Source organism: Notamacropus eugenii, chromosome 3, assembly GCF_028372415.1.
Source record: "Notamacropus eugenii isolate mMacEug1 chromosome 3, mMacEug1.pri_v2, whole genome shotgun sequence".
Lineage (NCBI taxonomy): Eukaryota > Metazoa > Chordata > Mammalia > Diprotodontia > Macropodidae > Notamacropus > Notamacropus eugenii.
In genome coordinates this window covers 375,227,800-375,250,001 of record NC_092874.1, presented here as the reverse complement: position 1 = coordinate 375,250,001, position 22,202 = coordinate 375,227,800, and the positions used below count along the sequence as shown (strand labels likewise).

Sequence of the window (22,202 nt, the reverse complement as noted above, 5' to 3'; positions counted from 1 at the left end):
AGTGATCAGTTTTCTTCAACAGTGGTTGTGGAACCAGCTAAATCATTGTGCACAAGCTAAAAATTAGTTTGGGTTCTTTTATACTTTAATTGATCTCTCATTAATTGTTTATAGTACTCGATCATTTACACTTAATTTTCTTTTCTATCACCTATGCTGTACCATCCAGACAATATTCACAGCACCAAGGGTGACTATGAATATTATGGCATAGTTCTGAATCATGAAGTATGACAGACTCTCCATATTGAAAACAGAAGAAAAACATTTATTCAGACACCAGAAAACCAAATCCCAACGCCAGAAAGTTAAATCCATCACAGTAACCAAGAAGCCAATACACATTATCACTGCAGGGGACAAAGCCATCCCCAAGCCTTCCCGCTGTTAGGCTTCCCACAAACCAGTTCCCTTAAACAAAATAACAAACAAGTTCTCCCACTCACACTAACCAGCTGCCTGCTTTTCTCTCCCTCCTTCAATTCTGTTTTGACTAAATTTTCTCTCGGCTCTGCTCCAGCTCCACCTCTTCCTGTTCCACCATTCCTGCTCTACACCTTCCTGTTCCACCCATTCAGCAAGCTCCTCCCACCACAGGCTCCACGTGACTCAGACTTCCATGGTGACCCAGGAAGGGTTTATTAATGAATGGGCCTATTAATGAATGGCAAAGATCTTCCCATTTAAATTACTATTACATTTGGCCCCAAGATCTTTTGTATTCGTTATTATGTAGGTTGATGGGACAACAGGTATCCACAGAATTGTAAGAGAGATAACAGAAAATAAGCATATTAAAACAAAATCTTAGACAACTGGTATCAACAAAACTTTACAAAATAACAGGGATCACACAAAATAAACACATAAAACATTATCTGAGGGAGAGACTTGAGCACAAGCACTTCATCATTCTCCCCTCAAATGAATGGGGCCAAAAATTTGGGGGTAAGAGCGAAGGTCTCTTCTTCTATAGCAACTTCCTGCTGAAATTGGATGTGGAGCTGTCCCTGCTCCAAGAGGTCCCAATCAAAAGGTCAATTCTTCAGCTGGCATCCAGAGCTAGATCAATGCCAGGTCCAGGAGTGACACATCACAGTCATGGATAGGGGGTGATATCCAGCTTAAGCAATCAGGCATCTGCAGATGGAGGGTACTAAGCCTGCAAAAAGCAAATAAAGCAAACAAGTTTAACAGACAAAAAGTCAAAAAGAAACAAGGAGACAATAACCAGAAGCAGGATAGGTAGGGTCAGCCTTGCTTCTGGAGTCCACAAACCCACTATCATAGCCTCATTCACAGTAGAATATATTAGTTAAGGGTACAATTTGGTAATCATCTTCTCCTGAATTAACAACAGTTATGGTATTATCTTTCCCACATGCTAAAATTTCTCCATCCTTTGGAACATTGTCTGGCTTCCATCTTACCCATACTTTAGCTCCCAATTTTATTCTATCAGTAGAACTCAATCCTTCAGTTCCTCTGCTAGTTATTTTGGAAGGAGGGTCAGTTTTCACAAGGGGTATTGTTTCATAAGGAATAATAATCACTTGAACTGTTCTATCATTTTTACAAAATTGTTTGGGTTCTTCACCTAAATTTTGGAATGTCACAATAATTTCTACTTGATAATTAGAATCTATCACTCCATTCCTCAAGCTGTTGATCCTGATTTAGGTAATATCCATCCAAAATGATTTTTAGGGGTTCTCACACATATTCCAGTAGAAATTTTTCTTATTTCTTTTCTATCCAACCAAAGGTCCTCTAAACAATGTAAATCATATCCTGCCAAACCATGTGTCCCTGGATATGGTGCTGAGACTTTTGGCCTCACAGTCCAATACTCAATATTTGGAATGTTGTGAGTTTGTTGTTTTCTAATTTGCATATTTGGGGTCATCATTCTGGCTAGAGGTATGCTTCCTCCCAATGGTCTATTATTCAAATTATGTAAAGTAGTGAACAAATTGTCTTTCCAATGTTGATAAGAATTATTAGAACTTAACTTCCTTAACAGTTCTTTCAATAATCCATTCATTCTTTCAGTTAACCCAGACACTTGTCAAAACTAGATGCTTATAAGCAAGAGGAGCCATCTTCACTATTATATTCCTATGGCAAATCTGTGCTTCCAATCATTATGGCAGTCTTCATTACCTCCTCCTTTAACTTTCTTACACAGTCCCTAAGTGAATAGTAAGGTCTATCTCCACTAGGCCACACAGAGTCAGTAGAATAGTGCTTACTGCATCTTTCTGCAGCCAAAATTAACAGAATAGTGGTATTGTTACTTCCTTGCATTTTTTAATCCCTAAAATTTTGCTGTACAAAAGGATTCTGACTAATATCTATAAATTTCAAGTAATCTACAACATCTATAGATACTCCTCTGGCCACTTCATCACCAATTCTCACCATCCAAGACACTAATGATTCTCCCATCCTTTGGTTGAACTGACTCAAAATATCTGTGACCTCCTGCTGAGTTAAATCCTCAATTATCTCCCTAAACACTGTGTGGCTCTTTTGAAGGAGAGCCTGAATGCTGAGAATTCCCATGCAAACTAGCTAATTCTTTTTCCATCTGAATTTTTTTCCTTCAGCAGCTTTTCTCTGTTTTTACACATAATGTGGTAACCTGTTAATAAAATTCAACCTCTCCTACACACTTCTGCCAGTTCTTTCCCTAGTTTTACTGGTATTCCTTGCAAACATCTTATCAAATTTCTAGGTTCCCCCTCCTGTAACCTTGGCTTTCAGTTTTCACAGGGTCCTGTACTTTTAGCCAGTTCCCTTGCTAGGGAGGAATAAGGTAAATCTTCCTATCCTGGGATATCTGGTTCTTCCTCTAAAGCCTTTCTGCCTCCAAATAAAGCTTTTATACCCTGTGATCCTCTTCATGATGCCAAATGTATCACCCTCACAATATTCACAACACCAAATGTGAATATGCCAGTATAATTCTGAATTGCAAAGTATAACAGACTCTGCATATAGAAGGCAGAAGAAAAACATTTATTCAGACACCAGAAAGTCAAATCTCAGTACCAGAAACCCAAATCCATCATAGTAACCAAGAAGTCAATACACATTATCACTGCAGGGGACAAAGCCATTCTCAAGTCTCACACACACACACACACACCATTGGGACCTTCTCACAAACAAACATTCATGAGCTTACCTGTGTCTGCCTGTGTCCTCTTTTTCCCTCAGCTCTAACTGCTCTCACCAACCTCCTCCCAGTTCTGCTCTACCCTTCCTGTTCCACCCACTCAGCAAGGTCCTCCCACCACATGTGACTTAGGCTTTCATGTGATTTCAGCCTTTGGATCTATTAATGAATGGGAAAGATATTCCTATTTAAATTACCATTGCATATATTCAGGTTATTAATATTTTATTTAATTATAATAATTGAATGATTCATTGGTAGGGCTAAGATTAGTTCAAAATGTTCAGTATTACCTGAAATCTTTCATATGCAAACTAAATGCTCTATATTAAACTTGGCCTCCTTTGATCTGTAGCACTTCAGTACACAATATTCTATATTTTGAAATGGCCATAGAACTTAAGAATACAAAATCCGGCAGAGCAGAAGGAAAGACTAAATGATCATTTATTAGAATCTAAACTGTTATTTTATTAACAATAACTAGCATTTATACAGTTCTTTGATGTTAGCAAACTGCTTTACAAATTTTATCTGAGAAGCAGGCACTATTATTATCCCTGTTTTACAGATAGGGAAATAAAGGTAGACACACATTAAATGACTTGGCCAGGGTTGCATAGCTAATATATGCCTGAGGTCAAACTGGAACTCAGATCTTCCTTACTCCAGGCCCCACATTTTATGCATTGAGCTACCTGACTACTTATCACTACAAACCACACATGTGTATTTATGTTTATGTATGTATATACATGTGTATGTATGTAGGTATATATATGTATGCATATATACATATATTAAGGCAATAGATGCAGAAAAGCATATCTATTTTACATATATGCAGAACTACTGACATATATATCAAGAAATATATATTAATATATAATGTTATATATGACACTATATATAAATATTTTATGTAAATATGTAATCAATTATAATAATGTGATTAACATTACATTAATTAAATACTACATCAAGAAAATTATATCTAAAATACATGTATATTACATAAATGATTTTCTTGATGTATATTTTATATTACATATATATTATTTTCTTGATCTAGTGACAATTATCTTATTTTTAAAAATAAATGAGTATAGGCATGAATTACAAGATTTAGAGTTGAAATGGAAATCTAGTTCAACCAACTCATTTTATAAATAAAACTGAAGCCCAGAGAGTTTAAATGACAATGATTTTCTGATGGTCACACAGGAAGTAACAGACAGAGGGCTTAAAAATCAGATTCTCTGACTCTATCACACGTTCTTTCCAATATACTATGCTATTCTTTCTTTGACTCTTGGTGATTAATTCATTCAGTAAATTCGATTTTAGCACAGTGATAGGAGGTGGGATACTTGGGTCCTCATAATCAGTCTACAGTAGTGGCATCAAACTCAAATAGAAAAGGAACCCTGTGGGCTACATGTTGACTTAGAAAAACACAAATAAACATCATCTATGTTGTATAGTATTTTTGTTTATTTCGTTAAACATTTTCCAATAACATTTTAATCTGGCTCAGGATGCACCCTGGAGATTTCCAGGTGCGAGTTTGATACCTCTGGTCTGCAAACCTGTGTGACTTTAGGAATGTTACTTTCCCTCTCTGGGCCTCAGCTTCAAGGATAAACTAGATGATAGAGCTCTCAGTTCTCTTCCAGCTCCACAATTTTCTGATTTGGTGATGAAGTAAATAATCAGATTTTGGAAGGCTTAAATGCAAGTACAATGATGATCCTCAAATCTTTATCTCATCATGGTCCTAAAAAACCACCAGCATCCTCTCGAAAATTTTTTCCATGTGACTTCTCTAGCATATTGAGAACTGTTTTCCATGCATTTTTTCTTTATTGTCTCCTAAGGATTTTTCAGTATTTTATATTACATCCAGCATCTTACAGCCTCTACATTACTGTTCTTCCCTGATCTCTCAGTTGGTACAAGGAATGACTTTTTGCCTTTAAACCACAAATGGAATCCAAGATTTCACGTCACTGCACAATCCCAGAGGGAATAGACAAATTTGCTTTCAAACCCTCCAACTGATATGATTCTCCTTGCATCTGAATTAGCAGGAACACACAGATTATTGCCTGGGTTTCCCTGCCCTCTTGCTCTGCCCCAGAGAGAATTAGCAGAAAAGGGTTAGGAGGTTTTTACATAACTCTTTCCGAGCAGTCTGTCATTTTTCATGTGTTACCCTCACTTTCCGAAAATGGCACACAGTCCAGCCAGCCCCTTCCAAGAAGGAGATTATGTCACACTTTGATCAACTGCTACTTCTCTAAGGACCCAAACAAGCTGCACTCTCCAGTAAAGGAGGATTCCACAGCTCCTGATGTATTCTTTCTACTCCTAGGTCTGGCAGTTGAGGCTTCCTGGGTCTAATGTCTGTCTCCTCACTTGTTGCTTCATTGGTCCTACTCAGCCAAAATAAATGACACCTCTAATTTTTCACCTCTAATGAGCAGTTCTTTCAGGGTGGTATCCTCTCACAGGAATTAGTGTCCTGCAAAACAGTGGCCCAACCACAATCTCTGTTTATCGTAGATTGAAAGCTAGAGGGGACCTCTGAGTCCGTCTAGTTCAAATCCTTTATTTGGCAGATGGAGAAATTGAAAAAGGAAATCATGACTTTCCCAAGGCAGTAAGCATTGGAGGGAGGTTTCAAATTCATGTCATTTGAATTCCACTGAATCCAGGGTCAGTGGCGTTCTTCTCCCCACTCTTCCCCACACACACACACACATACTACCTGCCCTATCTAGCTCTTCCTTCCTGAATTCTCTCTTCCATCTCTGCTGGATGCTTCTGATATGGGGCACATAGGTCAGTGATGATGAGGAGGTATAAGGAGATGAAAGGAGTAAAGTCAAGAAGAGACAAGGGGCAGTAATTATTTCCACTTGAAAATTGCTTGAGAACAAGGCAGAAGTTTGAGCCTGTGTAAATTACGTGCAAATCATTTGTAAGAACCCTTAAAGTGCTCTTGAATGAAGCTCACAGGAAAATCCTAGTGAGAATGGGTCACTTGTTTCCATAACTGAATACAAATTGCAATCAAACTTTTTTCTATTTAGCCTTATTTAGAACTATAGAACTTAAGAGTTAGAATAGACCAGATCATCTAGTCTAGTCTCATTGTTCTACAGATGAGGACACAGAGGCACAGAGAAGTAAAATAATTTGCTCACGGTTACACAGTGGGTATTGGCAGAACCAGTATTGTGATAGTTGCCAACTCCTGAACAAGTCTTTATTTCACCGTATTAACTACAACTATTAGAGACAAATAGAACCAGGAAATCTAAGTTTCCAAGGTTCTTCTCCTTTGAAGCAGCAAATAGTGAACAGCCTAGAATTTTTCATATTTCAAAAAAAATTAAAAATCCACCATCTTGATTTATAGCTGAGGTTATATATTTTCATAAATTACCAGCAGAGGGTATGGGATTTATCTAATGGATTTATCTAGGTTTAAAAAGGCTGAATTAGCAATCAGATTTATAGATTACAAATACTGGAGGGAAAAGTTGTGTGAACAAAAAGCAAGAACATGTGAAGGCCTAGACATGTTTAGGGCATGGAAAATAGCTCAGTTTGGCTAAAGAACAGAGTTTGTGAAGAATAGTGGAAAATGTCTGAAGAGGTAGATTGAGTTCAAATCATTGTGCAGGGACTTAAATGACAAGCTAAGGAGCGTGTATTTCATCCAGTCAATTCATGAACAAGAATTTGTTAAGTGCTTACTGCATACCAGGCAGTTTACGTGCTTATACAAAAAAAAGAAATTGCAAAAACAGTCCCTGTACTCAAAGAGCTAACATTCTACTGGGTAAAACAACATATAAATAGTTATGGACTAACATACCAAGTTGATGGAAAATAAACTTAGAGGAAGGGCTTTCGCAACTGGGTAGGAAGGGGGACTGGAAAAGAGTTCCTTGGTGGAATTTGATCTGAGTCTTGAAAGAAGCCAAAGAAACTAGGAGCTGGTTTTATTAAAATAAATAAAATAGATAAACCATTGGTTAATTTGATTTAAAAAAAAGAAAGAAGAAAACCAATCTACCAGTATCAAAAATGAAAAGGGTGAATTCATCACCAATGAAGAGGAAATTGAAGCAATCATTAGGAACTATTTTGCTCAACTATGTGCCAATAAATCTGACAATCTAAGCAAAATGGATGAATATTTACAAAAATATAAATTGTCCAGATTAACAGAGGAGGAAATAGAATACTTAAGAAAGAAGCCAAAGATTCCAAGAGGCTGAGTTGAGGAGGGAAAGCATTCTAGGCATGGGCAGCAGTCAATGCCAAGGCAAAGAGATGAGAGTATTATGTGAAAGGAACATCAAAATATTCCAAAATACCTGGATTTGTAAAATGAGGAAGGGAGTATAATGTAATATGGAAAGGATAGGAAGGAGTCGGATTTTAAACAGCTTTAAATGTTAGAAAAAAATGTCTTTCTATTTGATCCTATAGGCACTAGGAAGCCAATAGAGTTTATTGAGTAGTGGAGTAACATGGTCAGATCTGCAATTTGGGAAAATCACTTTGATAACTCTCTAGCCAATTGTTAGAAGTGGAAAGAGGCTTGATACAGGAAGAGCCGTTAGAAGAATATTTCGATAGTCCAGGAGAGGTGATGAAGGCCTGAAACAGAGATTTTTGACTTGAGATAAAATTTTTATTTTCAGTTGCAAATTCTTTCCCTCTTTCCACCCTCTCTCACACATTGAAAAGACAAGAAATATGAAGTCATGATATTAAAAGTTTTTGACAGGGCTGATATGATCAATTTTGTATTTTAAGAAGATCAGTGTGGTTAGTATGTCTAAGATAGTTTGGAGAGGGAGAGAGTCAGGAATAAGAAAACTGGTTAAGAAACTACTGTAATGGTCTAGATAAGAAGTAATGAGAGCCTAGATCACTGTGGGAGTAATGGGTACCATTTTTAGAATTGATTCCCATGCAATTTTTTTCTCTATTGCCTTTTAAACACTTTCTAGGATGTTTAAAGCACAAATAATGGTGATGATGAGAACAACACTAGATGTGGAAAGGCAATTATCTTGAAATTACTTTGTGATGACTCCTCATGGAACCTGACCTCCTTGAGGACAGTCATCGTTTCATTTTTCTTGTTGTATTCTCAGATGCCTGGACCTTAGTGGGTGTTTAATAAATGCTTGTTGATTGATGGACTAACTGAATAGAGATGTTGAGAAAAATTAAGGAGCCAAAGCTGACCCAAGTTCCATAAGAGTTAACTGCCTCTTATATGAAATATACTATTCTAGGAGGTAGGGAAATAAAGATGAAAAGTAGCATAATCTTTACCTTCAAGGACCTTACAATCTACTGGGGGAATGACAGCATATATCCAAAGAAGTATGGTGCAAAGCAGAATTTGATAGGATAGTTAGAAGTGAGGGTCTGAAATTTAGAGGGAGGTCAGGACTGAAAATGTAGGTGTGGAAGTCACTCACCTAGAAGAAAAAGGTTAAGATGTCAAGCAGATGAAATCCCCAAATGAGAGAATGTAGAAAAAAGAGGACAAGGATAGAATCTTGGTGAATTTCTATTTAAGGCAGAGGTAGAGAAGCCATCAAAGATGAAAAAAGCTATAACAAAGGGGAGAACCAGAAGAAGGCAGAGATTTTTCAGGAAGGAACAGGTAATCAATAGTATCAGATGTTTCAAAGAGATGAAGTAGGATGGGTACTAACCCACAATATAAAGAAGTATTTATTAGGGGCAGCTAGGTGGTACAGAGGATAGAGCACTGCCCTGGAGTCAGGAGGACCTGAGTTCGAATCCAGACTCAGATACTTACTAGCTGTGTATGCCCAAGTCAAATGAGGCAACCCCTATTGCCTCAAAAAAATAGTTTAAAAAATATATAAGAAGCATTTATTGAGTGTCTTTTCTATATGAGGTACTATAATAGGTGCTGGGGAAAGAATGAATCTAACATGCCTACTATGTGCCAGGAACTAAACATTTCTTACTGGCAAAGAGCTTCCATTCTGAGGAAAGATCACATAATAAGTACATTTGCAGCATAAATATGAAGTGAATCAATATGAAATCGTAAAGACCAGGTATTTCGAGGGAGAAGGCATTGGCAGTTATTTAGAACAGTTTCATTTAGAAGGCGATGCTTGACCTGAATCTTGAAAGAAGAGTAGGCACCATGAAACAGAGGTAAAGAGGAAGTATAGTATTGGCATGAGTAGGGGCACAGAGACAGGAGGAATTTCATGTGGGAAGAACAGAGAGAAGGCCAATTTGGCTAGATTACAGGATGCAGAAATGGAAATAATGTCCAATAGGGTTGGAAAGATAGTTTGGAACTAGATTTTACAAGGGCTTTAAAGGCTAAACAAAGGAGTTTATATTTTATGCTAAAAAGTATTAGGGAACCACTGGCGTTTATTGAGTAGGGAATTGACATGGTCAAATCTATGCTCAAAGAAAATCACTTTGGAAGCAGTGTGGAGAATAAATTTGAGTAAGGAGAGACTTCAGGCAAAGAAATCTATTAGGATAACATTGCACTAGGCTAGGTCAGAGGTTACAAAGTCCTGAACTAGGATGGTGGGCAAATAGGTAGAGAGAATAGATTAGATGGGAGAAATGTGGTAAAGGTAAAGACAAAAAGATTTGGTAACTAACTGGATATGTGATAAGCAAGAGAAAATAATACTTACCAGAGGTGGGGAACTTCTGACCTCAAGGCCACATGTGGCCCTCTAGGTCCTCGAGTGTGGCCCTTTCACTGAGTCCCTAGAGGGCCACATGTGGCCTTGAGGCCACAGGTTCCTTACCCCTCGATCCTAAGCTATTAACCTGTTTACTGAAAGAACTGTAGGAACTAGAAATAGAGAAGTTTGATAGAGAGGTAGGTTTGGGAGGAAAGATAATGAGTTCTGTTTTTGGACATATAGAGTCTGAGGTGTCTTGTAGGATATACAGTTGAAGGAAATCTCTGAATACTCCATAGGAGGTCACTGGACTCAGCATTTAGGTCTTTGGTGATCATCATGTACCTCATCCCTTTTATCCCACAGATAAATGTCCCAATCTAGACACTGCCATCTACAACGTGCTATGAAATGATGTAGGTCTATGTCAATATCTAGAGAAATAATCTGAAATTATTTGTAAACATTGGCCACCATCACCTAAATGTCAGTGATGCCTCCCAGGCCACTATAAAACCATCAAACTTATTGATCAAATCACAGATAAAAATGAGAGAGAAAAAACAACTTTTTATGATCTAGCAAACGGATGCAGAAGAAATTTCACAGACACACTGAACTAAATCTGGCCGATGTGCACAGGATTCCAGGTAGAGTCAGTATATTTTTCAGTGGACCTAGTATACTGCTGAGTCTAATGAGGGCTGTGTCAGTCCCTAGAGAGCTCAGTCTACTCATTAGTCTCTGTTTGTAGCTTCGTTTTGGGGGGGAGGGTATTTGGGGGAAGAGAAGCAGAAGGTTGTTAGTCTTTGATTCTTCTAATTCCATATATATAATATAGAATTTATAACTAGAAGACAACGATAAGGCTCACAGCTCCAACAACAGTTAATTATTCTCTTGCCAATCAGTTAAAGGAGTCAATTCCTCAATCCCAATGAGATGTCGATTGATCAACCATTATTCAGACCAAATAGTCCCTCCCCTGCCCCTGTCAAAGAAATCTTAACTTCTCAATGTGGTGTCAAAGAAAGTTCACCCCTTCCAAAAGAGTAAAGTACTAAAAGTCTCAAACAAACTTGGCCAAGTTTAGCCCTGCCTCTATACTTGGAAAACCCAAACTTAGCTTCTTCATGACTGGTAGTGATTATTGTTTTGGGGTGGTGGTGAGGGGGCTGCCCTTCTGTGTCTTCAGAATCTCCTCTAACTTCCAGCATACTGCAGTGTCTAAGAAATGTTTGTTGAATTAAGTTGAAGAGAATCCTTCCTTTCTTTTCTCATAGTATCTTGCATAGTGCAGAAAACTTGGATAGAATCCTCAGGTTTTTAGGGCCATACTTTTTAGAGTTCAATCAGTACATTGTTGGACATAATGCAGGAATTGTTTTTCTAGACTAAATACATACGTACACAAATACATGCATATTTATATATATATATGTAGATATAATATATACATACATGTGTATATATACACTACATATATGAGTATATATACATGCATGTATAAACACACATGTGTATGTATATGTGTGCATATATAGGAATTAGTTATGATGGTTTCATTTTTCTTTTTTAAAATTGTTCGATGGTAGAACACAGTGTAAAATTAATACTTGTAGGGGGGGCAGAGCCAAGATGGCGGAGTAAAAAGACACACATACGCTACCTCCAAACCCACTGCCCATAAAATATCTGTAAAAAAAAAACCACCGGCAAATTCTGGAGCAGCAGAAGCCACAGAACAATGGAGCAGACAAGATTTCTGCTCCAGAGAGCCTGAAAACCTCTCGCAAAAGGTCCCTCCCGCCCCGGACCCGGAGCAGAGCCCAACCCTGCCTCAGCAGCACAGCGCCAAAAGGAGCAGATCCAAGCAGGCTTCAAGGACGGGATCTCCAGCAGCCGCGTGGGTCCCCCATCCACAGGTGACAAGGGTCAGTGAGAGGGTCTCTTCAGCGGGTCGAGAGGGGAGTGGGGTGCCCCCATAACTCAGGTGCCCTTGGGAGGCAGCAGCAGAGGTGGGAGCAGACCTGGGCTCCCCAAGCAGGCAGGAGCCTGGATCCATTGTTGAAGGTCTCTGCATAAACCACCTGAGGGAACTGAGCCCCAGAGGCGGCCCTGCCCTGACCTGAGCACCTGAACTTAATCCCACACTGAATAGCAGCCCTGCCCCTGCCCAAAGTCCTGAGGCTGGGAAGCAGCATTTGAATCTCAGACCCCAAGTGCTGGCTGGGAGGATCAGGAGGTGAAGTGGGGGTGGAGAGGACACTCAGAAGTCAAGTCACTGGCTGGGAAAATGCCTAGAAAAGGGAAAAAAAATAAAACTATATAAGGTTACTTTCTCGGTGAACAGGCATTTCCTCCCTTCCTCTCTGATGAGGAAGAACAATGCTTATTATCAGGGAAAGACACAGAACTCAAGGCTTCTGTATCCCAGCCCATCCAATGGGCTCAGGCCATGGAAGAGCTCAAAAAGGATTTTGAAAATCAAGTTAGAGAGGTGAAGGAAAAACTGGGAAGAGAAATGAGTGACATACAAGCAAAGCATGAAAAACAAGTAAAACACCCTGCTACAGGAGACTCATAAAAATGTTGAAGAAAATAACACCTTGAAAAATACGCTAACTCAATTGGCAAAAGAGGTTCAAAAAGCCAATGAGGAGAAGAATGCTTTCAAAAGCAGAATTCGCCAAATGGAAAAGGAGATTCAAAAGCTCACTGAAGAAAATAGTTCTTTCAAAATTAGAATGGAACAGAAGGAGGCTAATGACTTTATGAGAAACCAAGAAATCACAAAACAAAACCAAAAGAATGAAAAAATGGAAGATAATGTGAAATAGCTCATTGGAAAAACAACTGGGACTACCTGAAAGCCATGATCAAAAGAAGAGCTTAGACATCATCTTTCATGAAATTATCAAGGAAAACTGCCCTGAGATTCTAGAACCAGAGGGCAAAATAAGTATTCAAGGAATCCACAGATCACTGCCTGAAAGAGATCCAAAAAGAGAAACTCCTAGGAACGTTGTGGCCAAATTCCAGAGTTCCCAGGTCAAGGAGAAAATATTGCAAGCAGCTAGAAAGAAACAATTCAAGTATTGTGGAAATACAATCAGGATAACACAAGATCTAGCAGCTTCTACATTAAGGGATTGAAGGGCGTGGAATAGGATATTCCAGAAGTCAAAGGAACTAGAACTAAAACCAAGACTCACCTACCCAGCAAAACTGAGTATAATACTTCAGGGGAAAAATTGGTCTTTCAATGAAATAGAGGACTTTCAAGCATTCTTGATGAAAAGACCAGAGCTGAAAAGAAAATTTGACTTTCAAACACAAGAATGAAGAGAAGCATGAAAAAGTAAATAGCAAAGAGAAGTCATAAGGGACTTTACTAAAGTTGAACTGTTTACATTCCTACATGGAAAGACAATATTTGTAACTCTTGAAACTATTCAATATCTGGGTGCTGGGTGGGATTACACACACACACATGCATATGCACAAGCACACACACATAGAGACAGAGTGCACAGAGTGAATTGAAGAGGATGGGATCATATCTTAAAAAAATGAAATCAAGCAGTGAGAGAGAAATATATTGGGAGGAGAAAGGGAGAAATGGAATGGGGCAAATTATCTCTCATAAAAGAGGCAAGCAAAAGACTTATTAGTGGAAGGATAAAGAGGGGAGGTGAGAGAAAAACATGAAGTTTACTCTCATCACATTCCACTAAAGGAAAGAATAAAATGCACACTCATTTTGGTATGAAAACCTATCTTACAATACAGGAAAGTGGGGGATAAGGGGATAAGCAGGGTGGGGGGGATGATGGAAGGGAGGGCATGGGGAGGAGGGAGCAATCTGAGGTCAACACTCATGGGGAGGGACAGGATCAAAAGAGAGAACAGAAGTAATGGGGGACAGGATAGGATGGAGGGAAATATAATTAGTTCTTACACAACACTACTATTATGGAAGTCATTTGCAAAACTATACAGATTTGGCCTATATTGAATTGCTTGCCTTCCAAAGGGAAGGGGTGGGGAGGGAGGGAGGAAGAGAAGTTGGAACTCAAAGTTTTAGGAACAACTGTTGAGTACTGTTCTTGCTACTAGGAAATAAGAAATACAGGTAAAGGGGTATAGGATGGAGACAAGGGCAGAGAGGGATGATAGAAGAGAGGGCAGATTGGCCGACAGGGGCAATTAGAATGCTCGGTGTTTTGGGGCGGGGGGGAGGGGACAAAAGGGGAGAAAATTTGGAACCCAAAATTTTGTGAAAATGAATGTTAAAAGTTAAATAAATAAATAAATGAAGAAAAATTTAAAAAAAATTAATACTTGTAATAAGAAATAAACACGCACAAAAAGGGGAAAAAATCTCAATTAGTAGAATAATTGAATTTTAATGCTAGAAAGGACCATAGAGGTGATCTTGTCTAATTCTCTTATTTACAGAGGAGAAAACTAAGACTTATCTAGAGAGGACAAGTGAATCCAAGGTCTCTCAGATAGTTCAGTGGAAGGGCTAGACCTAGAACACAAGGATCTTTACTCTCAGATCAGTGTTCTCTCCATTAGAATTTACTGTCTCTCACAAACTGACGTTGATGGACCCTAAAGCTGAAGGTCTTCTGATTTTGATTGTAATTCGCCACATCATTCAAGGCAAAAACAGGTCTGTATAACCCAGCAATTTACCTGTCCCAGTCTGTCCTTCCCCCAACTTCCAAAAATGCTAGATTTGATGGAATTTACTTATTACAAAGAAAAAATGTTATAGGGTGTGTTTTTATTATCCAGTTGTTAGGCCAACAAGATGGTGTCTTTTTTTTTCTCTGCCCCACCATGGAGTTGTTTCCCTGACTAGTGGATAAATTAGTAAAAATTCATGGTAACCTATTATACTTAGCTTCTCCTTCCTGCCCTCCCAATGCTTCACATCCTATCTAGCCATCCACCAAGACACCAAGATCTATCCAGCAAAGGCATCTTGCTGTCAACACTGCTTCTGCCAATGCTATTACACTTCCAATCTGCTTTCCATCTTTTATTCTTACTCTTGCTCTAGGAATGACAATCAAATCAGTATTATCATTGCTACTAGGAAGGATGTGATAATCTACTCCCTTATGGCTCCATTCACAATCCCTGCAACTGCCCAGCTCCAAATTCCCTTAGCTAGCCACCAATCTGCCCAGGTAATTATTTAAATATTACTGTCTTACTTAATGATCTTTATCTTAGTTATATTAAGATTATAAAAAACAGATTGCTAGCATATTAGACTTCAAGCCAAAAGCCCAGAGTTCAAGTTCCAATTTTGCCAGTCACTATATTGTAGAGTCTTTCTGTAACCATGAAATACCATATTCAGATCAACATTTAGCAATACTAGAGATTCAAAGAATGAGAAAGTAAATAGTCCTTACCATCAAAGAACTTGAAATCATATGTGTATATACATATATATATGCATGCAAGATATTACAACTAGGAGCTTGCATTTAACGTTGTTCAGTTGTTTCAGTCCTTTCTGACTCTTCATGACCCCAGTTGGGGTTTTCTTGGCAAAGATACTGGAGTAGTTTGCCATCTCCTTCTCTAGCTCATTTTACAGATGAGGAAACACACAGCTAGTCAGTGCCCGAGGTTGGATTAGAACTTAAGTCTTCCTGACTCCAGGCCCAGCATTTTCTACACTGTACCACCTAGCTGTTCAGTTTTCATTTACATAAATATTTAAGTTTTCCATATGTTATCCTATCTGATACAATAATCCTATGAGGCAGATGCTATTATCTTTATTTTACAGAAGAAGAAACTGAGGCAGAGGGTAATAGGTTGCCTTGCTCAGCATTATACCACTGGGAAGTGATTGAGATAGAATTGGACCCCATTTCCTCATGGTGCTAAGCCCAGTGCTCCATACACTATACTATACTGCCTCTATCATATAAAAGGCAGAAACAGGCAATCTATTCTTTCTGTCAGAATCAAAATGGAAAATCATCTAAATATGCCTTTTTATTCATTAATATAAAAGAATTGTGTCAATATGTGAAGAAGTGGTGATTCTGTCAGTACATGGATTCATTACAGATCCTGACCCATCTCTAAATTAGTAGCCAAGTTTTAGACTGCAGGGATTCTCAATTTTTCTGTGTCATGGACCTTGGGTGGTCTGATAAACAAAATAGATGGGATTACCATAGAAACCAATCTTATTGAAATCTGGTTATGAAAAAATTTTTAAAAGCTCATGGACCCCAGATTAAGAACTCCTAAGATGGTTGTTGGAAGCTAGAAAAGTTATTTGTTCAGCTGTCCAACTAGTAATTGACAAAAGCAAAATTCAAATCCAGATTTTTTTGAGTGCATGGCCAGTAGGCTATCCACTAGTAGATAAGACACTAGATTTCTGGAAGACCCCACTTCAAATTCACACACACACACACACACACACACACACACACACACACATTCTCTTAGGAAGAGAGGAACACGCCTTTCTACCTACCATTGTGCTAGCTGCTTTACAAACATTTTCTCATTTCATGTTCACAACAGCCTTGCAATGGGGGTACTGTTATTACTCCAATTTTACAGCTGAAAAAACTGAGGCAAACCAAGGTTAAATGTCTTGCCTAGGGTTACACAGATAGCAAGTGTCTGAGGATGGATTTGAACTCAAGGCTTCTCTATGTAAGGCCCATGGCTCTACCTACTGCACCACCTAGTTGCTTACTGGCTGTGTGACTGGGCAAGTCATTTAGTCTCTCTATCCCTCAGCTATAAAATGAAGGGGTTGGTTTCGGTGATGTCTTAGGTCCCTTCTGGTTCTAATTCCATGATCCCAAACCAGGACAACTCTCACAAATTAATTATACACGTGAAAGAGTTCCTCTGTCCTTGGAACGACCATACGAGGTTGAAGTTCAAGAGGCTGAAGTGACACTGACCTACCCGCCACGCTCCGATGGAGTGCACAAGCACATGCACAAGGAAAGCCTCCAAAGTTCTGACCCTAAGCGTTCACTCCCGTTGGCACTAACTGGCCTGGCTATGGTGTGTGTCCTGGAGTCTGTAAAGAATAGCTTTTTTCTGAAGCCTTAGAATTTCACATCCCAGACCTAACAATGATAATAATAAATTTCGTTATTGTTATGCTTGTACCATATCACAAAATCTTAATTGTGGATACAATCTTGCCTACAGAAAGAAGCCTGGGAGATTAGAAACTTCAATTTGTATTATTCTTCTTCTTCTTCAAATAATTATGCAATCAATATAGATTATTGTCATAACTGTTATTTTTATACAAATTAAAGTTTCTAGTCACACATACTTCTTTCTGTAGGCAAGACCACACTCCTATGCACAATTAAAGCTTTTGTGGCAGGGTAAAGCTGATCCTGCTTCTTTGATAAGGGGATCTTAGTTTAATTTTCCAGCATGTGGCTCTGATATGTCTGGGTCAGTCACTCTAGACTTGAAATAGTGTGTGTGGGCCAGATGCAGAACTTGGCTGAGCTTCTGGCTGAAGTCACCACCCTTCTTTAAAAATTCTTTAAATACTGGGAAAGGGCTTTTTTGTTGTTGTTATTTTAAAAAAAAAGACAACTCTTTTTATAAGATAGTAGAGGAGCTTGGGGAACTTTAGCAACACTAAATCTGCTGGGGTGGGTGGGATACCTAAATGGGGCAGCTGGGCCTAGAGTCCAGAAAACCTGAGTTCAAATCCAGTCTCAGATGCTTACTAGCTGTTTGACCTTGGGCAAGTCACTTAACCTCTGCTTGCCTCAGTTTCCTCATTGGCTAAAATGGAGATAATAATGGCGTCTACCTCAAAGTCTGTATGTGAAGATTGAAGGAAATAATAATTGTAAAATGTCCGGCACATAGTAGATGCTATGGAAATGCTTATTTCCTTCATCTGTAAAGTACGGAGAGGAGGAGTGTACAGGAATAGATTACTTCTGAGGGCTCTTTTAAAAGTCTATAACTTTTGAATCATGTAGGCTGTTTGCTTTTATTTTTTAATGATTCTATTATTTTTATTGATGTTATTTCCTTTTTTATATCAACTTTTCGTCCCAATAACTCCCCAAAACCCACCCTACTCCTAGAACCTTTGCCCACAAAAAATAAGTATAATGTCCCCAAACCGGTCAACTCTTTGGCCTTGTTTGAAAATGTGCCCCTCATGCTACTCCCAGAATCCCCATCCTCCCCCTACTAAGAATTGAGACACTTGCTTCACCATATATCCTCTAAAAATAAAAATTAGTCACTCACTTACTCAAGGTTCCAGGGGTTTCTAAAGTCTGTTTTCCTTTACAATTACTGTGGTCATCTTGTAAAGTAATTCTATGAATCGTACAGCCTGTTGTTTTGATAAGCATTTGCTAAGTCATCACTCATGTGCCAAGGACTGTGCTAACAAGTTGCTGATGGTACAAAGTAAGGGAAAAAAGCAGTCTTTGCCCTCAAGGAGCTCATGTTCTAATAGGGAATGCAATATCAAACAGTAAGCACTTATTATGTGACTACTATGTGCCAGAGGATGCAAAGACAAAGAATAAAATGACCTCCACACCCTAGGAGCTTACAGTCTAACAGAAAAGTATACAGTCTATCTATGATCACCTGTAGATCATAGATCAGGATACACACACATCCGTGCATTGCCAATCATCTCAGTCACAACTTACTGAAAACAATAGTTTGTTCTTTTTCTTCTTGTTAGCACTGATCTCACTCTTTGCCTGTGTTCCAGCTAGCACTCAGGGCTTATAGCTGACTTTTCCGGAAATGTTTATTCCAGAGATATTTTCAAGCAAGAGAAAAAAAGCAATGCTTAGTGCTATTGACGTAAAATATCACCAGTTTCTGATCCTACACGTTATATGTGGTATGCTATCTGTCAGCATCACATAGTACAGCCAGAGTCAAAAGAAGAAATCCCAGGTTTGAAACCAGTCACACCCCTATCTTGCTGGGCTGATTCTTTTTTTCCATCTATCAAATAAAAAGAGAATTAAAATAAAAGCCTAGTTTATGTAATACCCTTCTAATGAGAACCGGGTTTTATTCAATAAAAAAAATGGCATGAGAAAAAAATAATGCTGTGAAATCTTTATTATCTCTGTTTATTGAAGTTTTGAGTATCCTGATTCATTAAAAAAACGGAGAAAGGCAACTAATGCCTTTTCTATTATAATTATTCAAATAAAATCATTTAAACGATAAAATCCTTAGGGTAATTGACCAATTTTTCCTTTTCTGTACTATTTGAATTGCTTTGTTTTGCTTTCAGAAGAAAAAACCTCAGTTCCTAATCCATTCTGTAAAAGGAAGATTTTTACAGGATTTGAATTTAGTCCTGAGGCTTACCAATCAATAATTTACTCTATTGCCCCCTAGTGGCCTGAGAATATTAATGCAGCTTTCCTTGTTGGCTAATACCCAGAGTTTACAAAAAAGAGACTCCTGCTGCACAAAGAAGTTTTGATTTTCCTTTACCGGTGTATTGTGTGCACCAACAAATACCTAAGTCTGGAATTTAATCATTTGGACATCGATTGTCTGAGTAGGCCAAAAAACATGCTAGACTTTGTTTTCCTGTTACAATTTTGGCTTCCCTTAGCTTTCGGTGCAGAAAGGGTTTTGGCATAAAGGTTCCCAAGTCATTTACATTTTTAAAAATCCAGCTCCTGCTTTTAAGAAGGATGCTTTGTTATCTACAGCATCTCCTTTTCCACTCTACCCTCTCCATCTTCCATGGAAATGGAACCCCTCGGGTTCTCAGTCCTTCATCTGTAAAATGCAGAGGGTAGATTGAATGACCTCTAAATTTCCAGCTCTAAATCTGTGAAATTAACATCAATATTTCTATGAGGAAGGTAAGAAGATGAGGAAGAATATATTATCAACAAATTGAAATATGGTATTGTCTTGGGTCAGAAAATATCTTAGGGGTGATAAAGGTCCAATGGGCTATAATCCCCACGAAGGCAGAATCTTTTTTGTTTGGTTTTGATTTGTTTTTGTTTTGTTTTGTTTAATTTTTGTAAACCCAGTGTCTCACACATTGTCAGTTCTTAATAAATGTTTGTCCAGTCTGCCACACAAAATTCTTGACTAGGCCCCACAACCTCTCAAAAACAACACTTCCAAAAATATGTGACAGCCTTTTCCAATAATCTAAGTAAAATACATTCTTCTGGGTTAAGTGTAAACCAGAGGTCTATGACCATAAACATGATGTTTCCTCTCATTCCTGCCACCCTTCGGCTTTGTGTGCTGCATTTCTTTTTCTCTCTCCTCCCATCCCATCATACTCCTTTCCTTTTTATTCTTTTATGTTACTTCCTCTTCATTTTCCATTTTATTTAACTATTCTCATCATCATTAGTTTGGGGTATTTATTTTAGAAATCCCCAGTTTGTGTGATTTTCGTGGAATGGGAATTCACTCCACCCACAAGGTTACAGAATTAATGGCATTTCTCCCCAGCATTTGAAAAGCATGTGAGACTTATAGTGATCAGGGTAAGATGGAGTCCCACATAAGTTAATTAATTGAGATAGCCCTTGGGCATTTGTGTGAAAGAGCATAGATAAGCATAATCATTTCATGGGCCAAATCTCTTTCAGCAGGTACTTTTTAAGGAAAATGGAACAAAATTCCTACATGAGAGGAAATAACATTGAGCATATATACTACAAAGAAAAACAATTACCTAATGAATTCCTGGATAACTTTCAGTCTGCTCTGAATCTATGAGGTTCTGCCACTAAAAACAGTAAAAAAAAAAAAAAATGAGACGTGTAATATGTGATGCAAATCTACAATAATCCCATTATGCATCAGTTGTAACTATAGCCAAATAATTATAACATCTTGCCAAAAATCTATTGAAGTCATTGTTTTCCATAAAGGTTCTATCTGTATGCAGAAAAAGTGGAGACTTTAGAACAGCCAACTAAAGGCAAGAAATATCAGAACCCTCCAAAAAACTTGAATATGTGATTTCTGACTCCAGTGACTGGGGTATTCAGATTATTCAAAACATTTTTTTCCTATTCTGAACTATGGATGTATGATCTGAAAGTTCAACCAATTAGTTAAGTATCTTGAATATTCTCTGAGGGAAAGTATGAGAGAAATACAATTAAAAGCTACAGAGAAAATTAGGAAGTATGAGAATTCACTAATTACATTCTCATCATTCTACCCCTCTCTCAACACCAAGCAAGTAGAATCAAAATAAACCAATTCATTCATTGCAATTGCTACAGCCCTATTTTTAAAAACATGGTTCGGACACATGAGAGAACCATGACACACATGACACAGTGAACTGAATTTACATGAGGGAGAGCTGTGCAAAGTCACCAGTTTCACTTTCTCCTCCAGAGCCATCTGGGTCTAATGGCAAACTATAGATCAACATGACTAGAGATGACCTCAGATGCAGTGGAAGACCTTGGCCTTTTTAAGGTAAGGTCTTTAAGAGGTCTCAGTCTGACTGAGGCAATGCCCATTCAGCAACTAAGGCTAGGTAAGAAATGAGGCAAAGAGTGGACTCCTGTTATCCAGTCCGAGAAAAATCAGTCTGAAAAGAGAAGATCCTCAGAGGTTCTGGACAAAACAGAAACAATTACTATTTGCACCAGCTGGCATGTAAGAGAGCATTTAAAGGAAGAGATAGAGAAAATCTTTATCTATATTGATTCCTGAGTGGTGGCCATCAGTCTGTCCAAATAGACTAGAGCCTGGAAAGAATGAGACTAGACAATCAAGCTGATGAAACCAAGGCTTAGAGAAACAGACCATATATATATATATATATATATATATATATATATATATATATATATATATATATATATATATATATATATATATATATATATATATACACACACACACATACACACATATATACATACATACATATATATACACACACATATATATACATATATATACACACACACATACACACATATATACATACATACATATATATACACACACATATATATACATATATATACACACACACATATACATATTCCAAAGAATAGGTGTCAAACACCTGGCTATCTGACCCCTCACCCCCAAAAGCAACCTTTACCAGATTAAAGAAAGTACAACTGGGAAATATTAGCAAAATAAACAAAAATACAACAAAACATAGAAATGCCAAATTGTGGTTTTCTAAGTCAATATGCAGCCGACAAGGATCTCTTTGAATTTGGCACAATTGATGGGGATCC

The 22,202-nt window shown here is 38.1% G+C and overlaps 1 long non-coding RNA gene across 1 annotated transcript in view; it reads right to left on the bottom strand.

Annotated features, from left to right (window-relative positions):
- Positions 1-247: 247 nt before the first annotated feature.
- Positions 248-22,202, bottom strand: part of LOC140497009 (uncharacterized) — a 46,129-nt gene continuing 24,174 nt past the window's right edge. The window contains exon 2 of the long non-coding RNA XR_011964497.1: positions 248-1,162. This is a non-coding gene — a long non-coding RNA (uncharacterized lncRNA). The remainder of the gene's footprint in view (positions 1,163-22,202) is intronic.